Here is a 21889-nt window from a genome sequence, read left to right as displayed (position 1 = left end):
TTTTTGTCCAGAAATACTTGCAAAAGGCCTCTCAAATCACTTGGCACAGCATCTGCTTTCTGGGCTTACCTCTAAAACTGGCTGTGCACAAACAGAAAGAAAGAGAATAATTTTTTTTTAAAAATTCTGAGTTTGTCACTGCTCCCTGATTCTGCAGCAGAGTAATCTAATGGAGAGTAGAGAGGAATCTGAAGAACTGAGCTCTATACAGTATGAATTTCATAACTATGGATAAGTATCTTTATATCCTTGTAAATAAGGGGTTGGGTGTCTGACTTCGGCGCAGGTCACAATCTCACACTTCGTGGGTTCAAATTCCTGCGTCAGGCTCTGTGCTGACAGCTCAGAGCCTGGAGCCTGCTTCAGATTCTGTGTCTCCCTCTCTCTCTGCCCCTCCCCCACTCATGGTCTGTTTCTTTCTGTCTCAAAAATAAACAAAGAAAAAAAAGGAAACAAACAAAAACAAATATGTATTACATCCTAGGCAGCATGCCAGGTTCCAGAAGGGCAGTGGTGAATAAACTGGGGTTCTCTGCCCTCAGGGGGTACTATTTTTTGTTTTTGAGCATCTTTGCAACTCTTTTTTTAAATATATATTTTTAAGTTTCTTGAGAGAGAGTGAGAGTGTGTGTGTGCGCGTGTGCATGCAGGGGAGGGGCAGAGAGAGCACAAGAGACAGAATCCCAAATGGGCTGTCACCATCGGTGCAGAGCCCATTGCAGGGCTCCAAACTCAGGAATCGTGAGATCTCACGGTTCGTGAGATCATGACCTGAGCCAAAGTCAGATGCTTAACTGACTGAGCCACTCAGGCGCCCCAAGCATCTTTTCACCTCTTCAGTTCACTTCTTCATGTGTAAAAGGTGTTAAGAACACTACCTACTACATATTCCACAAGAACTACTTTTGTGGTGATCCACTGTTCTAATGTGCGGGTTGTGTTCTGGAGTGTGCTAGGTGGGGAAAAAGTTGAAAACCTTATCTATTTAGTTAAAGCTCTTCATTTATAGATGACAGAGTAGGGCTCAAAACAACTGACAATCCCAGTGCTCTTTTCACGACCCTCAAGAACTTTTTGCAACTTTGGGGGTCCTTTTCTTCCTCTCCTCCATGGCGTGTGTGCTCCAGCCCAGAGTTAAGTGAAAGCAAACTGTGTTCATTTACACATTCATTTTGCTCAGCATGGGTTCTTCCTTAGCAATCCTCACATGCCATCTCCCTTCTTGAAATCCAGCCTTCCAATAACTGCCAAATGTCATCTCCTTCTTCTTACAGTCATGGCCCCTCAACCTGATGAAGCTTTTCTCAGGGATTCTCATAGAACTTTATACCTTAGCTTATTATGATCCTTAATCTGTGTGAGTTACCCTCTTACCCTAGATTGTAAACTGTATCTTGTGGCTTTTTTTTCCCCTTCATTCTGCTGAGAGTCTCAGCAATGCTTTCAAATAAAGCTGATAGTCTTTGATTGAACTGAATTCTTGAATCAGTTGAATGGCAATATGACAGCGATAATACCTGAGTAGCTAACTATAGAATGCTATCGTAATAAAATGAGGCAATAAATATGAAACAAATTTTGGCAATTTTTAAGGGTAATATATCAGAGAGAATGACTAAGTGTAAAGCAGTCTCAGAGCTGATTCATATTTGAAATAGTTGGTAAACTATTATTGTTATTTTTATTATTATTTTTTTGCCTGGCGTCTCTCAGTGTTGGAGGATATAATCATTGTTTTCAATGTTTTGAAAGGCTGTCATGTGGAAAATATTCTATATTGCTCTAGGCATAACTACTAGCAGTGGAAGGAAGTAAATCAGTTCACACAAGCCAGAACTTTCCAACGTTTAGAGCTGTCCAACAGTGGAGCAGGCTGTCCTATGACTGTGAGATCCCTGAAATTCGAATTGATGAAACAGAACTTGGAAAACCATCTGGCTGTCATGTACAGAAGCGAATTCCTGCCCGGGCAGAAGCTGGACTAATGACCTTTAAGGTGTCTTTCAATTCTAAGGCTTCTATGACTGTTCAGCTCGGTTAACTTAACATTTGAATGTATCTGAACTGTTTTTGTAAAATGATAAGTCAGTCAACTTAAACTGTATGGTCAAATTTACAAAGTAAAACGATAAAATGAGGACTGGGAACTCAGGTTTAAACCGCAAATCCAGATACCACTGAAGGCAATTTGCGATAGTTTTAACAGATAGGGAGAGGTGGGGGGGGTGTGTGCGCGCGCGCTCTGGCGTGTGTGTCCTGGGCAAGTGACACTTGTTAACTAAAACGTAAATGCTCTAAATTGTCTTACTTTACACGTATCTGTTCCTGCGGGTTTTTCACATCCAGCAGCACCGTACGCGGCAGCAGACGTCCGCGTCTGGTGAGGAACAACTTTCCGGAAGACGCTTCTCGGTACCGCAGGCGCCCACGACCACACCAGCCAGAGGCTGGCCGGCCCGGCTAAGGCGGAAGGGCTCGGCCGGCCGTGCGCGCGAACCACCAGTCCCAGGGGCCCCCGCGGCGTCGCGCACGCGCGATGGCGTGGCGGCAGCGCCGCCGCAGGACGCAGGGAAGCCAACTAGCGAGTAGTGGCGGCGGCGGCGGCGGCGGCAGCGGCGGTGGCAGTTCGCGGCGAGGGCGACGGTTCCGAGACCGAGTGGCGGTGCGGCGGAGGCCTGGGCGCCCTCCTCTGTGTGATCCTTTTGGTGAGTGCGCGTCTCCGGTTAATCATCGCGGAGTGCGCGGCTCGCTGCCTGGCGGCCGGGCTGCTCTGGCCTAGGGCCTCAGCCTGCGCCTAGTGGCCGGGCCGCCCAGTCCAGCTGACCTCTGGGCCCTGGGCCCTTCCCTCTCGCGTCGGGAGAAGTGAGGGTTGGGGGACACACGGTCAGGCCAATGGGAGAGATCCCGCGGCGCGCAGGGGCCAGAGCGGCCTGGGGCAGACAGGAGGGAGGGACGCGTGGGGGATGGGATTGGCAGGGACCGGAGAACCGCGGGGCGGCTTCGGGTGGGAGCCACAGGCGAGCGACCTGGCAGGTAGAGAACTGAGTATAGGAGGCGAGAAACGGGTGGAATGTCTTCTGAGTGCCGCTGGTGAAGATGTCATGCTTCCGGGACTCTTGACAAGCTGGACTCACGGGTCTGGGGGCAGCCCACCTCTGAAAAACACACGTTATACTTGGCATCTTTTCACTTGCTGTTGGATGTCTTGGAAGTGAGGGACTGGTGGTTGCCTCTGTCTCCTTTCTTTTAACTTCACCTTTTATTGACTGCCAGAATTTAAATGGGTGCTGGAAATGGAAACCATAGAAATAGGGTTCTGTGTATAAGTCTGCGGAAAAGCAGGCATGGTGATTACGTTCAGATGAGAGCTAGGTCCAAGGAGGAATCATTATTTTTATATTAAAATTTGTAACAGAAGTCCATTTGAGCACGGCTTTGCACTAGAAAGGATTTCTAACCTGGGATTTCACCATTTGGTGGGTAGAGTATAGGGGATCTTTGAATTCTAATGGGGCTAAAATCCCATTTATTTTTATTATCTGATAACTAGTTTATTAGTTCCTTCATTATGAATGTAGGCAATAAACCATAGTAGAATTACCAATGCCTGTGACTTTGTCACCAATAAAAATTGCAACAATTTTTGTGTCATGTTTGCAGTTTTTGCAGATATCTCAAAATACCATTTATAATGCTTATCTCTTCGAATTTATGGTATTAATTAACACAGTTAGATCTTGTTCTTTAACGTGATGTTAAAGTTGTACATACATAACCGAATTATGATTTTTAATTTGTTTTGCTAATAGTTCAGTCCAATTGGTTTCTTTTGTGATTTTGAGTATTTAATTATGCATTTAAAAGCAATCTGAGGGTCACCTGGCAGGCTCAGTCAGTAGAGCATGCTACTCTTGATCTCGGGGTCGTTAGTTCAAACCCCATGTTGGGTCTAGAGATTACTTAAAAATTTATAAATTAATTAATTAAAATAAAATAAAATAAAAATAAAAGCAATCTGAGAGAGGGTCCATAGCCCTTCAGCAGACTACCAAAGAGATCCATGGTACAAAACGATTAATAATTCCTGAAGTAGAAATAAGTGTTTAGGGATCTATGAGTCTGCCTGGAAGGATATTTGAATCTTTTTTTTTTTTTCTTTAAGATAGAAGACAACAGAGATGTCCAGGTGTCTCAGTCAGTTAAGTGACCAACTTTGGCTCAGGTCATGATCTCGTGGATTTTTAGCCCTGTGTCGGGCCCTGTGCTGACAGCTGAGCCTGGAGCCTTCTTCAGATTCTGTGTCTCCCTCTCTCTCTGCCCTCCCCTGTTCACAATCTTTCTTTCTCTCTCACTCTCTCTCTCAAAAATAAAAAGCATTAAAAAAATTAAATACTTTGAAAAAAAAAAAGAAGACAAAAAAGATAGTATTATAGATGAAAGAGGGAATTTTGTAAAATAGAGAAGTAAAAGAAATGATTTGGCTGGGTCAGGGTAATAATTTTGAAAAATAGACTGCAGATATTTCATTCAGGGTACTGGGGAATCAGCAAAATAATCTTAGGAAAAAAGGGAAGTGAACACTTTGGCTCTTCAATTTTTCTAGTAAGGCACCTCATAGTTTTAAATGGTTGAAGCCTAAGCACTTGGGTAAGCCTGTGAAAGGAGATTTTAATGCATGCTGGTTTTCTTTAAATGATGTAGGTAGTGTGGCTTTTGAAAGAGGGGGATATTCTGTATCTTTTATCCTTAAGTAAAACCTACAAGATCTCTCTTCAAATATGTTTTCCTGTTGCTATTCTTTTCATATATGATAGAAAGTAAATGTGCAGGTGATACAGTTGGAGAATTGGTAAGTCATTTTCTTGATATTCTATTCTATTTATTTTAAACATTTAAAAAAATTTTTTAAAATTTAAATTTTTAAGTGCTTTTTTTTTAAAATTTATTTTTGAGAGAGAGACAGCATGAGTAGGGGAGGGTCAGAGAAAGAGGGAGACACAGAATCTGAAAACAGGCTCTAGGCTCTGAGCTGTCAGCACAGAGCCCGATGTGGGGCTTGAACCCACGACCCGTAAGGTCATGACCTGAGCCAAAGTTGGACACTCAACCAACTGAGCCATCGAGGCGCCCCTAAAAATTTTTTTAAAGTATTTATTTATTTTTGAGAGAGGGAAAGAGAGAGAGAGACAGAGAGAGACAGTGCAGGTGGGGGAGGGGCAGAGAGGGAGAGGGAAACAATCCAAATCAGGCTCCAGGCTCTGAGCCGTCAGCACAGAGCCAGATACAGGCTTGAACTCTCACAAACAGTTCAGCTCCATTTTGGCATCATACTTCTTACTGACAAATCAGTTGTAACATTTCTTTAGAATATGTGTGACTTGAAATTCTCACCTATTTGTAAAGCACCTGTCAGTATCTTGTGTGAATTTTTTTCCCCTCTAAAATAATAGCAATAATGGAAAAGCCAGTGCAGCAAACGTTTTTGTTTTGTTTTGTTTTGTTTTGTTTTGAGAAAATAAAGGGGGAGTATGGAAAAGTAAAGAAGAGTATTTTATGAAACGATGTTGATGCTGAAATATTCTATGTTGAATTGAACACACCATATTACAAAATCACTGTCTTGGAGAGGTCTCATCTTGCAGTGGTCTTGCCTGGTGTTTTTTTGTGTACTTATGCTGCCTCCTTTGTCATTCTTTGCCCCCTGTCCCTTCATTTTTTTATAGAATGTATATGATCTTATGTTATTTGTATGTTAGTATTTTTCTCTCCCCATTAGACTGTTAACTCTGTGAGAATGGGGACTTTGTGTTTGCCACAGTGCTGGAATAATGGCTGGCACATAACAGGTATGCAATAAATAGTTGCTGAATAAGTACATGAATGAGTTAATTTATAAGAGCTAGGTTACTTCTGGGAATAAAACAAATCTATTTTTTAAATCTTCCAGGGAATATTATGTATGCTGGGTTGGTTGAATTTGAATCTTTTCTTCTTACACTTTTTAAAAGACACATTATTTCCCAAACATTATATGGTGTTTTTGTGGGCATTTGGTTTCAAGTGGGGACTAATCATTCTTAATACATGCAGCCGTGTTTGATTATTTTTAACTTTCTGCAGTGATGTGATAAAAGGAAGGGTCTGTGGATGAAGGTCTTATTTTTTAAGTTTATTTATTTTGAGCACAAGCAGGAGAGGGGCAGAGAGAGAGAGAAGAGAGAGAATCCCAAGCAGGCTTCGTGCTGTCAATGTAGAGCCCAATGTGGGGCTCGATCTCACAAACCATGAGATCATGACCTAAGCCAAAATCAAGAGTGGGACGCTTAACCGACTGAGCCACCCAGGCACCCCTGCTGATGAAGTTCTTATTTTGCTAAGCCTCTTTTACTTATTGTAGATTGTTATAAATGACACCAAATTGTTCACATCAAATCGATAACAAATTTTAATGTCTGATGGTATTAAATATTAGTGAAGAGGTCACTTAAAATGGTAATTTAGCATCTGCTAGTGGAGTTTAAATTGGTACAGCTGTCTTGAGAGACAATGTTTGCAGTATTTAGTAAAGTTGAACATGGGCATACTCTACCCATAAATTCCCAACTTCCGGAAGTCAATAAGAATGGGTGGAGGTGATGGCAAACGGGATGATACTGTAATTTTTCTTGAAAGACTAAAAACTATGATGATGTGAACAGTAAATTCTGGGAGGCAGAATACAAGTGCTAAATCATCTTTGCACCTTTCCCTATTTTCTGTTGATTTTGTTGTTTTGAATCCATAACTTTTTTTTTAAGTAATCTCTACACCCAGGGTAGAGATGTTCTTCTCACTGAGCTAGCCAAGCACCCCTGAATCCATAACTTTTAAATATTGTTTCCCAACTCTTTGAAAAAATTCTAAGCCTACAGAAGAGTTGCAACAGGAATGTCTTAACAACACCTTTGTACTCCTCACCTAGATTCAGTAGTTAACTGTTTGCTATGCTTGTTATGCACTAGTAGACACATTTTTTTGCTGAAGTATTTGTGAGTTATATATATATATACCATCACGATGCTTTATGCCTAAATGCTTTTAGCATATATTTCCCAAGAACAAACACTTTCTTCTACATATCTGCAATTCACTTGTCACCTTCAGGGAATTTAATGTGGATATTATTCTTTAATGTATAATATATATTTGAATTTCCCCAATTGTCTCAATACTGTCCTTAGATATTTGGTTTTGTGTTTGCCCCAAGATTCATTTAAGGAGCTTACATTGCATTTAGTTGCCGGCTTTAATCTGGACTGGTTTTCCAGCCTTTTTTTTTTTTTTTTTTTTGGTGGGGGATGGGAGAGGTCTTTCATAACAGTAAGTATCCAAGTATCCAGACCAGTTGTTTTTTAGGATGCCCCCAATTTGGATTTGTCAGAATATTTCTTCATGATCTGATTCACGTTAAACATTTTTGGTTGGAATGCTGTGTAGTTGATTTTAGGTCTCAGTGTATCACATGAAAGGTACCACACATCAGTTTCATTACTGATATAATTTGGTCATTTGAATAAAGTAATATCTAGTAGATTTATATTGTAAAGGCACCCTTTTTCCTTTGTAGTTAATACGTAATCAGTGGAGTGATTATTTTAAAACTTTTTCAAACTCACGAGTTATTAATAGAGGTACCAGTACAAAGGGTCAAGAAGATTTAGACTGGAGATACTACTGAACGGGAGAGTGGAAGATTAGGGAATGCTGTGTGAAAGAGATGACATTTGAACTGGACCAAATATCATAGATGTAATTGGTACTAGGGCTATTGGAGAAGAGCTACAGGTGTAGGGAACAACTTGAGCAAAGAAGAGGAGTTTGTAAATTAGAATATCCAAGTCTTTTTCCCTTTTCTTTTTCTTTTTCTGGCTAGTGTATTAGGTCTGTAAAATGGAAAAATGGGAGGGAAGATTGTAAAGGTAATTTGGGATGAAGAAATACTGAAAAATGGAAGTTACCCAGAGGATAGTATATGATCATTTGCCCACAGGTATATCACTCCCTTCCTAGTGCTCACTGCAGTGAAACTGCTCACTGGGAGCCTGAAGTCAATATTCTGTAAAAACCAGAGAGGCAGCACAGGGAAGTGAAGAGTGTGGACTGTGAAATCAAACAAATCTAGTTTTGAATTCTCTGTTGAATAATAGCTGAGTGATTTATCAGTAAGTTATTTGACTTTTCTAAACCTGATTCCTCATCTGTAAAGTGGAGGTGATAGGATTAACTAATAACAATACCATATGAAAAGCATCAGGAAGTAGTAGCTTTCATTCAGTAGCTGCTAGTTCATCTTTTGATGCTCCAGCTCTCAATCTTTCACTTTTCCTCTTTGGTACCACATCCCTGACTTTAAAACAAACCTTACTCTTCTGGTGTGTTCTTGGACACTATCACAGTGCTGTCACTTCTCATTTCTCCCAGTTGGCTCCACTGTGAGTTTGTGAGCTGCTTTCCAGTGATGGCACAGGGCACTTCCCACCTTAGAGGCGATGCTGCCTGATAATGGCATTCTGAAAATTGCAGCAAGTTAAATTAATTTATTTGGAAAAATTACCCCTAATTTTTGTAGAAAATTGAAGAGGGAAAGTGACTATATTCCAAATAGTGGGACATTTCATATTATTTAAAAAAAAAATTTGCCGATGCTTGGATGGCTCGATCAGTTAAGTATCCAGTACTTGATTTCAGCTCAGGCTGTGGTCATACAGTTGTGAGATTGAGCCCCTCCCCCATGTACACACTCAGTCTGTCACAAAATTAATAAATAGACATTAAATTTTTTTTAAGGATTATATTCAGCCAAGTTGATTACTCATTACTCTAGGATTCTCCAAGGTAAAGTGTGATTTTTTTTTCTTTTTTTTTCTTTTTTTTGTAAAAGGCTTATACAAACGAAATCCCTCTTATTTGCTATGGAAAGACCAGTACTTGAAAAAGAATTTCTCAAATAGTTAATTCATTTTTTTACCCTTTGAATTTTTTGTTTTTTTTTTCACACATGTAATTCCCTCTCTGGAATTCGTTTTTTCATAGGCATAAAGGATTTTAATTATGTATTTTTTTACATTTGAACTGCTTAAACTTTTGTTTTCATAGAATTATTGTGACTTTGGAGCACCTGGGTGGCTCAGTTGGTTGAGCATCGCTTGATTTCAGCTCAGGTCATGATCCCAGGGTCGTTGGATCAGGCTCTGAGTTGGGCTCTGTGCTGAGCATAGAGCCTACTTGAGGTTCTTTCTCTCTCTCTCTCTCTCTCTCTCTGCCCCTTTTCCCGCGTTTGTGCTCTCTTTTTCTCTAAAAAAAAAAAAAAAATTATTTGTGGCTTTAATTCTGTAAGTAATCCTAATCAATGTATTTTCATTCTTAAAGGAATGAAGCCCAATAATTTCTATATCATGTATACATTTCAGAAGAGGCCTTAGGGACTGAGCTGTTTGATTTCTTGTTTTTAAATTATATTTCATTAAAATTTCCTTATATTTAACCTACATTTTCCAATTTTGGGGGGGTATATTTCAATATGTATTATGATTTTGTAAAAACATTTTCTTTGTTGTTGTTTTTTTAATGTTTATTTTTGAAAGAGAGCACCAATGGGGAAGGACAGAGAGGGGGAGAGAGAGGATCTAAAGTGAGCTCCAAGCTGACAGCAGCAATGCAGGGTTTGAAATAATGGACTATGAAATTCTGACCTTAGCTGAAGTCAGGATGCTACTATCCCCCAATTTTTTAGTTTTAAAAGCATTTTCAGGGGCGCCTGGGTGGCTTAGTCAGTTAAGCGTCCGACTTTCGCTTAGGTCATGATCTCGCGTTTCGTGGGTTCGAGCCCCGCATCGGGCTCTGTGCTGACTGCCAGCTCAGAGCCTGGAGTCTGTTTCAGAGTCTGTGACTCCCTCTCTCTCTGACCCTCCCCTGCTCACGCTGTCTCTCTCTTTCTCTCTCTCTCTCTCCTAGAAAGAAATAAAAATATTAAAAAATAAAATAAAATAAAAAATAAAAGCATTTTCAGTAGGGCAGTTTTTCACTGTTCCTAAGCTGAAAACCAGTTTTGTTTTGTTTTAAAGCTTTATTTATTTAGTGATTTATTTATTTTTAAAGTTTATTTATTTGAGAGAGTGTGTACACACACAAGTTGGGGAGGGGCAGAGACAGAGAGAGAGAGAGCGGGAGAATCCCAAGCAGGCTCTGCACTGTCAGCACTGAGCTGAAAGCAGGGCATGAACGCACAAACCAACTGTGAGATCATGACCTGACCCAAAATCAAGAGGTGGACACTTAACTGACTGAGCCGCCCAGGCGCCTCTTATTTTGTTTTTTAAGGTTTTTTGCTTAAGTAATCTCTACACCCAACATGGGGCTCAGAACTCATGACCCAGAGATCAAGAGTTGCATGCTCTTCCAGCTGAGTTAGCGAGGTGCCCCCGAAACCCAATTTTGAACTCTGCAGTATAATACTCAGAAGTGGTGAATATCTGGGGCGCCTGGGTGGCTTAGTCGGTTAAGCGTCCGACTTTCGCTTAGGTCATGATCTCGCGTTTCGTGGGTTCGAGCCCCGCGTCGGGCTCTGTGCTCACTGCCAGCTCAGAGCCTGGAGCCTGTTTCAGTCTGTGACTCCCTCTCTCTCTGACCCTCCCCTGCTCACGCCGTGTGTCTCTCTCTCTCCTAGAAATAAATAAAAAAAAAAAAAAAAAAAAGAAGTGGTGAATATCTGTTGATACTTCAAGTTCAATATATGTAAATGAAAGGTTAAGTAAATGTTTAAAAAGAAAGTATAACTTAATGCTAACAGTATAATTTTATATATAAATATATCTATACATATCAAGCCACAGTTATCTTTGTATACACCTTTTTGTATGCCACTTCTAAAATATAAGGCTTTTTTTTTTTTTTTTTACATTTATTTATTTTTGAGAGACAGTGAGACAAAGTGTGAGCAGGGGAGGGGCAGGGAGAGGAGACACAGAATCCGAAGCAGGCTCCAACCTCTGAGCAAGATCATGACCTGAGCCAAAGTCAGACACTCAACTGACTGAGCCACCCAGGCGCCCTGAAAATATAAGGCTTTAAGCACAGTGCTGTAACTGTAAAAGCAGGCAAGATGTCTGCTCATTAATCTGTCCGAAAAGATGCTTGCTTGGTCTTGCTACCATGTAATAATGCTGGTACACCCACGCTAGAGATTAGTGGGAAGCATGTCGTCAGTCGTGTTCAGTTCTTCTTCCTATTTTTTGCTTACTAATTTATGTTTTCAGTTTATTTTCTGTGAATCTTTGAAATGATTAAAATTGGAAAATTTTAAGGAAAAAATCTTAGCCTGTTTCTCTTTTTATAGGAGCAGAGTCAAATTCTCTTCCCAAGCAATCTGAATTTTATCCAAATACATGCATTTTTAAAGTTTTTAGGACTTGGGCTAAACTCATCTATTTTTAACCCACTCTGAACTGTCTCCTTTCACTTTCTAATGCAAAACTCTGACCCATCTCTTGATTTTACTTCCATTACTTATAAATCATGACTAGCTGATAAAATACATTTGGTCTAAAAATCATAAGGCAGAATTGCAAAATGTTTATAAATACAGATTTTTGTACCGGAAAAACTTAAGGCATAGGTGAATTATTTTTGCAGAATTTATTTCATCTTGATTACCTCCTTTACAACCTAAGGAATTTCTGAGTCTTCTAAAACCAGGTGTTATTTATTTATTTATTTTTTAAAAATTTATTTCTGAGAGTGAGACAGCGTGAGCAGGGGAGGGACAGAGAGAGGGAGACACAGAATCCGAAGCAGGCTCCAGGCTCTGAGCTGGCTGCCAGCACAGAGCCCGATGCGGGGCCAGAACCCACAAACTGCGAGACCATCACCTGAGCTGAAGTTGGATGCTCAGCCATCTGAGCCACCCAGGCGCCCCTAAAACCAGGTGTTTTTAAATAAATATCTAACTATTCAAGGTTGTGATGGGCCAGCTTGGATTCTGAGAAAGTGACCTATTAAGTGTCCTTATGATTAAGTTTCTGTTCCATCATTAATGATAATAGTAACTGGCATTTTTTGAGTTCTTTCTCTCTTTGTAGGCATTATACAAACTAGTTAAAATTAGGAATTCCATAATTCTGTGAAGGATTCTTCATGATTGATTTCTTTTTGAAGAGCTATTTTAGCTAATTAGATTTATTTTATTTATTATTTATTTATTTTTTATGGTCCAGGAGGTTCCTTTTAGGTAAAACGTAGTCAGTGGTAATAATGCTGCTTGAAGTTTGGTAGTATTTATAATTTTATGGGGCACCTGGGTGGCTTAGTTGGTTAAGTGTCCGACTCTTGATCTTGGCTCAGGTCATGATCTCATGGTTCATGGGTTTGAGCCCCACATAGAGCTTCATGCTGATAGTGCAGAGCCTGCTTGAGATTCTGTCTTCCTCTCTCTCAGTCCCTCCCCTGCTTGCTCTCCATCTTTCAAAATAAATAAAAATAAACTTAAAAAATATTTGTAATTTTATGAGATACTATTCTGGTAAATCTGATGAAATGGAATGACAGTCTGCTGTTTATTATACCTTCCCTAATTTTGAGGGTGGACTCTTGGATCTTGAAACAGGCTTTACCAGTATTACAGCTCAGCAAAAAATGCAGCTGAAGCTCACAGTTCTCTTTCTCTTTGGTTGTTTTGTTCACCCACTGTGTTTATGGAGGAAGCTAAGTTTATCCAGGGGACCAAAGCTTCCTCAAAGCATGTGAGGTGGTGAAATCTTCCTCTCCGAAGTTCTCAAAGGGCTCTTAAGGATTTTATGTTTGGTTTTTTTTTAGTTATATAGTTTATCTTGAGCTCAAGCTTTATGTATGTCTAGTGAGTTGTCATTAGAGATTGTTGAATAGGAAGAAATTACATTTGGTGATATTTAATTTCAGACTAATAAAATTAATGGAGATTTATCTAATGGTGAAAATTCCTGATACACATTTCTAGATTGGTGCCATTGCAATTCTGCTTGTTGGTGTGTAGATTGTTATTGTTGAACTGTGTCCAGAAGTACTGTCCTTTTTGTTGCACTTGAAATTTTTCACACTTATGGGACGCCTGGGTGGCTCAGTTGGTTATATGTCTGATTTCAGGGGCACCTGGGTGGCTCGGTTGAGTGTCTGACTTTGGCTTAGGTCATGATCTCACAGCTTGTGGGTTCGAGCCCTGCTTCCAGCTCTATGCTGACAGCTCAGAGCCCAGAGCCTGCTTCGGATTCTGTGTGTCCCTCCCCTGCTATCTCCCCCCCCCCCCCAAATAAATAAAACATTAGAAAAAGAAGTCCTATTTCATCCCAGCTCACAATCCCATGGTTCGTGGATTCGACCCCTGTGTCGGGCTCTGTGCTGACAGCTCAGAGCCGGGACCCTGCTTTGGATTCTGTGTCTCCCTCTTTTTCTGCCCTTCCCCCACTCGTGCTCTGTCTCTATTATTCTTAAAAATAATAAATGTTAAAAAATAAATAAAAATTTCATACTCGTAATATATTATTATTCATGGAATTTATCTGGTCCTGAGTGTTTAATTGCACTAGCAGATCTTTCAGCAGGGGGGAATCTTAGTCCCAAGTTTTTATTATGTTTTCTCTTTTTTTTAATTACAAAAGTAATGTTTTTTGTTTAAAAAAAAAATCTAAAAGTAATGCAAAAAATTAAAGCTTTTCTTCCCCAAATATATATGCACATACTATATGCTTTTTATTTTTTTCCTCAGAAATTGTTGTCAACACTTAAAGTGCTTTACATATATTAACTTACTAAACCTTTACAACCCATGAACATACTGTAGGAAGTAGTTCTCTTTCATATCCTTTTGCAGGTGCCCGTCAACCATTACCTTTTATAATGCAGTTTTAAAAAGTTTGCCGTTAAATGGAAATTAGTATAAAAACAGTCTTTTCTTAAACAGTTCTGGCTAGGAAATAAATATATTTTCTTTGCTTCAGTTGACCAGGAATTAGTGCAAAATGTAATGTACATATGAAAATTTTGTTACGAAGTTTCTGCATTTCACTTCTGATCACAGTAAACAGAGAAAATAGTTTAAACACTGGAATGTGTTGAGGCACCTGGCTGGCTCAGTTGGTAGAGCGTTTCGGCTCAGGTCATGATCTCATGATTCGTGGATTCAAGCCCCGCATCAGGCTCTGCTGACAGTGTGGAGCCTGCTTGGGATTCTCTTTCTGCCCCTTCGGTGTGTGCTATCTCGTTCTCTCAAAAACAAATAAATGAACTTTAAAAAATTTTTAAATTTATATATTTTTAGAACAGTTTAAGTTTTACAGAAAAATTGAGAGGGTAGAATAAGGAGTTCCCATATACCTAGCACCAGGTTGCCCCATCACTTACATCTTACCTTAGCATGGTATATTTGTTAAAATTAGCAAACCTATATATATATATGTATATGTATATGTATATACATACACACATTTTTAAAATGTTTTTATTTCTGAGAGAATGATTGGGGGAGAGGCAGAGAGACAGGAGGACAGATTTGAAGCAGGCTCCACGCTTGATGTGGGGCTTGAATTCACAAACTGAACCATAAGATCGTGACCTGAGCTGAAGTCAGATGCTTAACCAACTTAGCCAGTCAGAGGCCCCAGCGAACCAATATATTGACACATTATTATTAATTAAAGTTCATGTTATTTAGATTTCCTTTGTTTTTACCTGATGTCCTTTTCTCTTCCAGGATCCCACTTTATTTATTTATTATTATTATTATTATTATTTTAACATTTTTTTAAATGTTTTATTTATTTTTGAGAGAGAGATAGAGACAGCATGAGCAGGGGAGGGTCAGAGAGAGAGGGAGACACAGAATCCAAAGACAGTCTCCAGGCTCTGAGCTAGCTGTCCGCACAGAGCCCGACGCAGGGCTCGAACCCACGAACTGTGAGATCATGACCTGAGCTGAAGTCGGATGCTTAACTGACTGAGCCACCCAGGTGCCCTATTTTAACATTTTTATTATTGAGACACAGAGAGAGACAGAACATGAGCATGGGAGGGCCAGGGAGAGGGGGAGACACAGAATCTGAATGAGGCTACAGGCTCTGAGTTATCAGCACAGAGCCCAGTGCAGGGCTTGAACTCACAAACTTCTAGATCTTGACCTGAGCTAAAGTCAGACGCTAAACTGACTGAACCACCCAGGCACCCCAGCCAGGATCCCACTTTATATGTAGTTGTCATTATCTCTATAATTTTTTAAAAATGTGTTTATTTTTATTATTTTTTATTTTATTTCTGAGAGAGAGACAGCTCTAGGGGGGAGGGGCAGAGACGACAGACAGACAGACAGAATCTGAAGCAGGCTCCAGGCTCTAAGTTGTCAGCACAGAGCCCAGTGTGGGGCTCAAACTCATGAACCACAAGATCATAACCTGAGCCAAAGTCAGATGCTTAACCAACTGAACCACTCAGGCGCCCCTATTTATTTATTTTTAGAGAGAGAGAGGGAGGGAGGGGCAGAGAGAGCGAGAGACAGAGAATCCCAAGCAGGCTCACCACTGTCATCAAAGAGCCCAGCATGGGGCTTGAACTCATAAACCGTGAGATCGTGACCAGAACCAAGATCAAGAGTCAGACAGTTGACGAACTGAGCCACCCAAGCACCGAGAGGTTTTTTTAAAGATGAAAATTAATAGCATGTTTATATATTGGTAAGAATATCCAGTAAAGAGGGAAATATGGATGGGGGGGATGGGGTAGTTGGAATTATTACAGTAATATTCTTGAGTAGCTAGATGTGAAGGGAGGAAATTAGCATAAAAGTGAGGGTTGGCTTTGATCATGAGAAAGGCAGTTCATTCAGAATAAAAGATACACACAGACACACACACACACATCTGTAGTTACTTGTAGTTTACTTGTTCCTGGCATCATAGTTAACTGAACTTTATGAGGACAGAGGCTGCGTGTGTTCTGTCCTGTACTATTAGTGCCTGGTACAATAAAGACATTCAGAAAATATTTGTTGAATTCAATTAAATTGGATAAGATCGCTTTTAACAGGCTTACCAATTCTAAGATTCTTTAAAAAAATTTTTTTAATGCTTTTTATTTGAGAGACAGCACGTGAGTGGGGGAGGGGCAGAGAGAGAGGGAGTCACAGAATCTGAAGCAGGCTTCAGGCTCTGAGTTGTCGGCACAGAGCCGGAAGCCGGGCTCAAACTCATGAGATCATGACCTGAGCGTAAGTTGGATGCTTAACCGACTGAGCCACCCAGGTGCCCCCCCTTTCTTTTGTTAATGCTTATTTTTGAGAGAGAGACACACAGAGCATGAGCAGTAGAAGGGCAGAGAGAGGGAGGGAGACACAAAGAATCTGAAGCAGGCTCCAGACTCTGAGCTGTCAGCATAGAACCCAGTGCAGGGCTCAAACCCATGAACCATGAAGTCATGACTTGAGCCAAAGTCAGACGCTTAATTAACTGAGCCACCCAGGCGCCCCCACTTTTTTTTTTAAAGAGAGAGCATGAGTTTAGGAGAGGAGGAGAGAGAGAATCTTAGCAGGCTCCACGACGTTGGACTCAAACCCACCACTCTAGGATCATGACCTGAGCTGAAATCAGGAGTTAGATACTCAACCGACTGAGCCACTCCAGCACCTCAGATTCCTTTTTGATATTAAGATCATAGAGGAAATAAAGAATTTAAGCTCAGCCAAGATGTGAGGGTTGGGGTCACTTTAATTTTTATTTTTAAAGTTTTATATAAGTAATCTCTGCATCCAACATGGAGCTTGAACTCCATGACCCCAAGATCATGCTCTTCTGATTGAGCCATGCAGGCACCTCAGGACACACTGTATTTTTAAATTTTGTAAATTTTTTTTTTTTTTTGAGAGAAGGAGAGAGAGAGCAAACAAAGGGCAGAGGGAGAGTGAGAGAATCCTAATCAGGCTCCCTGCCTAGCTCAGAGCCCAATGTGGGGCTTGATCTCACAACCATGAGATCATGACCTGCTTAGAAATAGAGTTGGACACTCAATCGACTGAGCCACCCAGGCATCCTTGGTGTCCACCTATATTTTAAATGAGTGTAAACTCAAATGAAGTAGATACACTAGAAGCCAGTTGAAGTAAAAGCCAATAGATAAAAGGAACTAACTCTAAGGAGTCAGTTATTAGCAGAACTGAAAATTAAGGTAAATGTGACTGACAAAATGTCTAGAGTAGTTGGTTGATGGCAAAGGCTACTCTTTAAAATTTTTTAATGTTTTTATTTATTTCTTGGGGTGGGGGGAGAGAGAGACAGCGTGAGCAGGGGAGGGTCAGAGAGAGAGGGAGACACAGAATCTGAAGCAGGCTCCAGGCTCTGAGCTAGCTGTCAGCACAGAGCCCGACGCCCAGGAACCCTGCGTGAGATCATGACCTGAGCCGAAGTCAGACGCTTAACCAACTGAGCCACCCAGGCGCCCCGTGAGCAAAGGCTATTTTCTGAATCAGAACTGAGTCAATGTGAATTTTGATGTAGCTACTTGCTAGGTATATCAACCCTTTTCTCAACTTAAAAAAAAAATTTTTTTTAATGTTTTATTTATTTCTGAGAGAGAGAGAGAGGCAGCGTGAGCAGGGAAGGGTCAGAGAGAGAGGGAGACACAGAATCAGAAGCAGGCTCTAGGCTCTGAGCTGGCAGTCAGCACAGAGCCTGATGGGGGTTGGAACCCACGAACCATGAGATCATGACCTGAGCTGAAGTCAGATGCTTAGCCGACTGAGCCACCCAGGCGCCCCTCAACGTTTAAAAATTTTTTTTTTTAATGTTTTATTTATTTCTAGGAGAGAGAGAGAGAGAGACAGCGTGAGCAGGGGAGGGTCAGAGAGAGAGGGAGTCACAGACTGAAACAGGCTCCAGGCTCTGAGCTGGCAGTCAGCACAGAGCCCGACGCGGGGCCCGAACCCACTAACCGCGAGATCATGACCTAAGCGAAAGTCAGACGCTTAACCGACTAAGCCACCCAGGCGCCCCATGGCGCCCCTCAACGTTTAAATGAAGTTAATGAGAGCACAGTCACCACACGGTTATAAGGATTCAATGAGGAAAAAATAGCAGTGCCTAGAATAATAAAGTTCTAAATAAATGCGAGCTTGATATGAATATTGTTATTGTTTGTTTGATATTGACAATGTCATTACTTTTCAGGATACTAACTTATTTGCAGATGTTTGTACTTTCCTGTTGTTTTCAGTATGGTAAAATTTCCCCACTTTTAGTTATTTCTGCATGTATTTTATTTAAGCTATTTTTCGGTAGCTGTTAACTCCTCTTGTCTTATAGGGTGCCTTAGAAGACCAGAACAACTTTATAGGCTTTACTTTTTACATTCTCAAACCCTCTTTTGGCAGCTGTTTTTTTTTTTTTATGTTTGTTTATTTTTGAGAGAGAGAGAGAGAGCATGAACAGGGGAGGGGCAAAGAGGGGGGGGGACACAGAATTCGAAGCAGGCTCCAGGGTCCGAGCTGTCCGCACAGAGCCCGATGTGGGGCTTGAACCCACGAACTGTGAGATCATGACCTGAGCCAAAGTCAGATGCTTAACTGATTGAGCCACCCAGGCGCCCTGACAATTGTTGTTTTTAAGCAGTGACCAGTTAGGTATTATTATGTATGTGTGTGTGTGGGGGGGGTATTATGTTTTCAGAATGTGTGCACTAATAATCTTGCTGCACCTGATTTGAGTTCACTCAACACGATTGAGCTCCTACCTGCCATCAGCTATGTTAGGACACAAAATTGAATTCTTTCCCTCAGTGTTTACAGTCTAAGAGGAGAGAGAGAGATATAATATCATTATACTCCAGTGTGTGGTACATGTTGTATAAAGCAGTATTCAGATACAAATTTTATTTAGGTAAACTGGACAAAAATGTAGGTCAGAGTTAATTAATATTTTTAATCTCTTACATTTTACCCAGTGGTTTAACTGGCATTTTCTTATGTTTATGTGGTAATGAGAAGATTATGGATTTATATAATAATGTTTTGAAAAGTATCATTTTGGGGCGCCTGGGTGGCTTGGTCGGTTGAGCGTCCGACTTTCGCTTGGGTCGTGGTCTCGCGGTTCGTGGGTTCGGGCCCTGCGTCGAGCTCTGTGCTGGCTGCCAGCTCGGAGCCTGGAGCCTGTTTCAGTGTCTGTGGCTCCCTCTCTCTCTGACCCTCCCCTGCTCGTGCTGTCTCTCTCTCTTTCTCCTAGAAATAAATAAAAAAACATTAAAAAAATTTAAAAAAAAAAAAAGAAAAGTATCATTTTGTATGGCAGGTAATCTATTACCTGTTTTCTGTCAGCATTCAGGCCAGGTTATTATAGAAAGAAAAAGCGCTAAAACAATTCTTGAACTTGATGAAAGAAGAAAATGTTTAGCAAGTTTGTCTAGATTTACTTAAAATATCTTTGATTTGGAGCTGCTGAAGGATTTAGAAGATGAATTCTTGTTTGGATTAAGTGGAGCATTACTTTCATGTGTTAATTTTTTTTAAAGTGAAGCTATATTTGAAGGTTTTAATTTCTGAATTGCATAAATTGGTTCATATTTTGCTATGTCATTGGAAACATTTTATGTGTCCTATCTTGAACAGTATTTCGGTTATAATTAGACCATGAGCTCCTTGAGATTAGGGGACCTGGCTAAGCTCCAGCAAAGCTCAGTAATATATTTGTTGAATTGGATTGTATTAAAGCAGTAAGAAGGGCACAGTTTGAGAATTTCTAAAATATTTTTTCCTGTTTTTTAATTATGAAAAATTTCTTTTTTTTTTTTAATATTTTAATTTATTTCTAGGAGAAAGACAGCGTGGGCAGGGGAGGGTCAGAGAGAGAGGAAGACACAGACTCCAAAACAGGCTCCAGGCTCTGAGCTGGCAGTCAGCACAGAGCCGGACGCGGGGCTCGAACCCACGAACTGTGAGATCATGACCTAAGCGAAAGTCAGACGCTTAACCGACTAAGCCACCCAGGCGCCCCTGAAAAATTTCTAACATAACTGAAATTGTTGAAGGATAGTACAGTGATCATCAACTACCCTTCACCTAGATTCAACAGTTGTTTACATTTTGCTGCATTGTTAAAATCTCATCTTGAGGCACCTGGGTGGCTCAGTTGGTTAAGCATCTGACTTCAGCTCAGGTCATGATCTTGCGGTCTGTGGATTCGATTCCTGTGTTGGGCTTTGTTCTGACAGCTTGGAGCCTGGAGCCTGCTTAGGATTCTGTTGTCTCCTTCTCTCTCTGACCCTCTCCCACTTGTGCTCTCTTCGCTCACTCTCCTCTCTCTCGCTTTCTCTCAAAAATAAACATTAAAAATTGTGTTAATCTCCTCTTATTTTTTTGCTGAACCATATGCAAGGAAGTTGCAGATATCCTAACACTATATTTTTATATACTTGAGCATGCATCTCTTAAAAATAAGGTATTCTCCTGAGTAACCACAGGATTTTTGAGTCATTCTTGTAGGGATCAGGGTAATAATAATAATAATAGTGTACTGGCTCTGTCATTTACCTACCAGTTGTATGGCCCTGAGCAAATTACTCAACATCCCTGAGCCTCAGTTTCCTGAGCTGCAGAGCACTTGTTTCAGAGGGATATTATGAGGAGGGAATGTGTAAATTTCTTAGAAAGAAGCACACGAAGCACCATTTTCAGTTTATAACCTGTTTCCCCATAGGATACTCAACTGTGGTGAGTAATACCACACCTACCCTTGTTCCCAGAGTTGGAAATTTTTACCTGATTTTCCCCATTTGTGACTAACCAATCTTGTACTTATTTTACCTTATAACATCTCAAACTTCTCCTGTTCTTTCCACTGCTACCATATTTCCTGCCTACCAACAACTTCAGTCTCTCTTCATCTAGTTCTATCCCCACGTCCTCATTTTTTTCCTTGAGGAGTTTATGCCCTCAAATATAAATGTAATCATGTTAAATTAACATAACTTAACATGTTAATTTAACATGATAGGCGTTTAAATCTCCTATTTAAAACTTTTCCCAGCACCTACAGAGCAAAGTCCAAGTTTCTTAACTCTGGCTTCTGTGTACCTTCTGTCTCTGCAGCCTTATCTCTCATAATACACCCCCCTCCCCAACATACAGACACAGTCCCCAGACTATAGGAAGCCATGTGTAATTCTCTAAATGTACCCTCGTTATACACCTCTGTGCCTTTGCTTGGTTGGCTCCTTCTGTCTGGAATTCCACCCCACCCACCATCCTCTTTACATCTGGCAAATACTCATCTCTCCCCCTCTCCAGCTCCTCAACTTGCCTTTTAAGACTACGTGCAGGTATCTAACTCCTCGGTTGTTTCTTTTTTTTTTTTTTTTTTTGTCCCCCCTCCACATTGAACAGTCTTCTAGCATAACACCCATAACATTTTTGGACAGCCATTTGCTTGCGCGGCTTCCTCATTCTGCTAGGTTAGGAAGTTCTTGAGGGTACACATTAGATTTTATCCCTTTTTGTATTCCTGATACCTAATATGTTGCTTGTGTCAGGATAATAAATGTAGATATTGTGTCCACATTTTATGGGTGAAAAAAATCTGAGATTCAGAGAATATGCTTTATGTGCCCAAGTAATAGTACTAATTAGTGAAGTATTCAGGTCTTTAAGAGCCTATTTCAGTACTGTTTTCATTAACTATAATACTTCTTATAATTGCAATCGTTTATTTAGTGATTCTGTTCTTAGTCTGTGGACCTAGAGCCCCCTAGAGGATGTTAGACTTCCCACATGGAAGTCTACAAAGTCATGTATGAATTTTCTATAAACTGAATTAATATGATTTTATAAGAGTAATGTCTGTATGTCACCAGT

General features: G+C 40.5%; 1 protein-coding gene across 6 annotated transcripts in view; it reads left to right on the top strand.

Moving 5' to 3' along the window:
- Window positions 1–2570: 2570 nt before the first annotated feature.
- The window catches only part of GAPVD1 (GTPase activating protein and VPS9 domains 1), a 68022-nt gene continuing 48703 nt past the window's right edge, over window positions 2571–21889 (top strand). For all 6 annotated transcript variants that reach the window (XM_039239059.1, XM_039239056.1, XM_039239055.1 and 3 more), the window contains exon 1: window positions 2571–2705. The gene's annotated coding sequence lies outside the window, so the exon portion shown is untranslated. The remainder of the gene's footprint in view (window positions 2706–21889) is intronic.

Source organism: Hyaena hyaena, unplaced genomic scaffold, assembly GCF_003009895.1.
Source record: "Hyaena hyaena isolate Hyena2069 unplaced genomic scaffold, ASM300989v1 scaffold_151, whole genome shotgun sequence".
NCBI lineage: Eukaryota > Metazoa > Chordata > Mammalia > Carnivora > Hyaenidae > Hyaena > Hyaena hyaena.
This window is presented reverse-complemented; position numbering and strand designations above follow the sequence as displayed.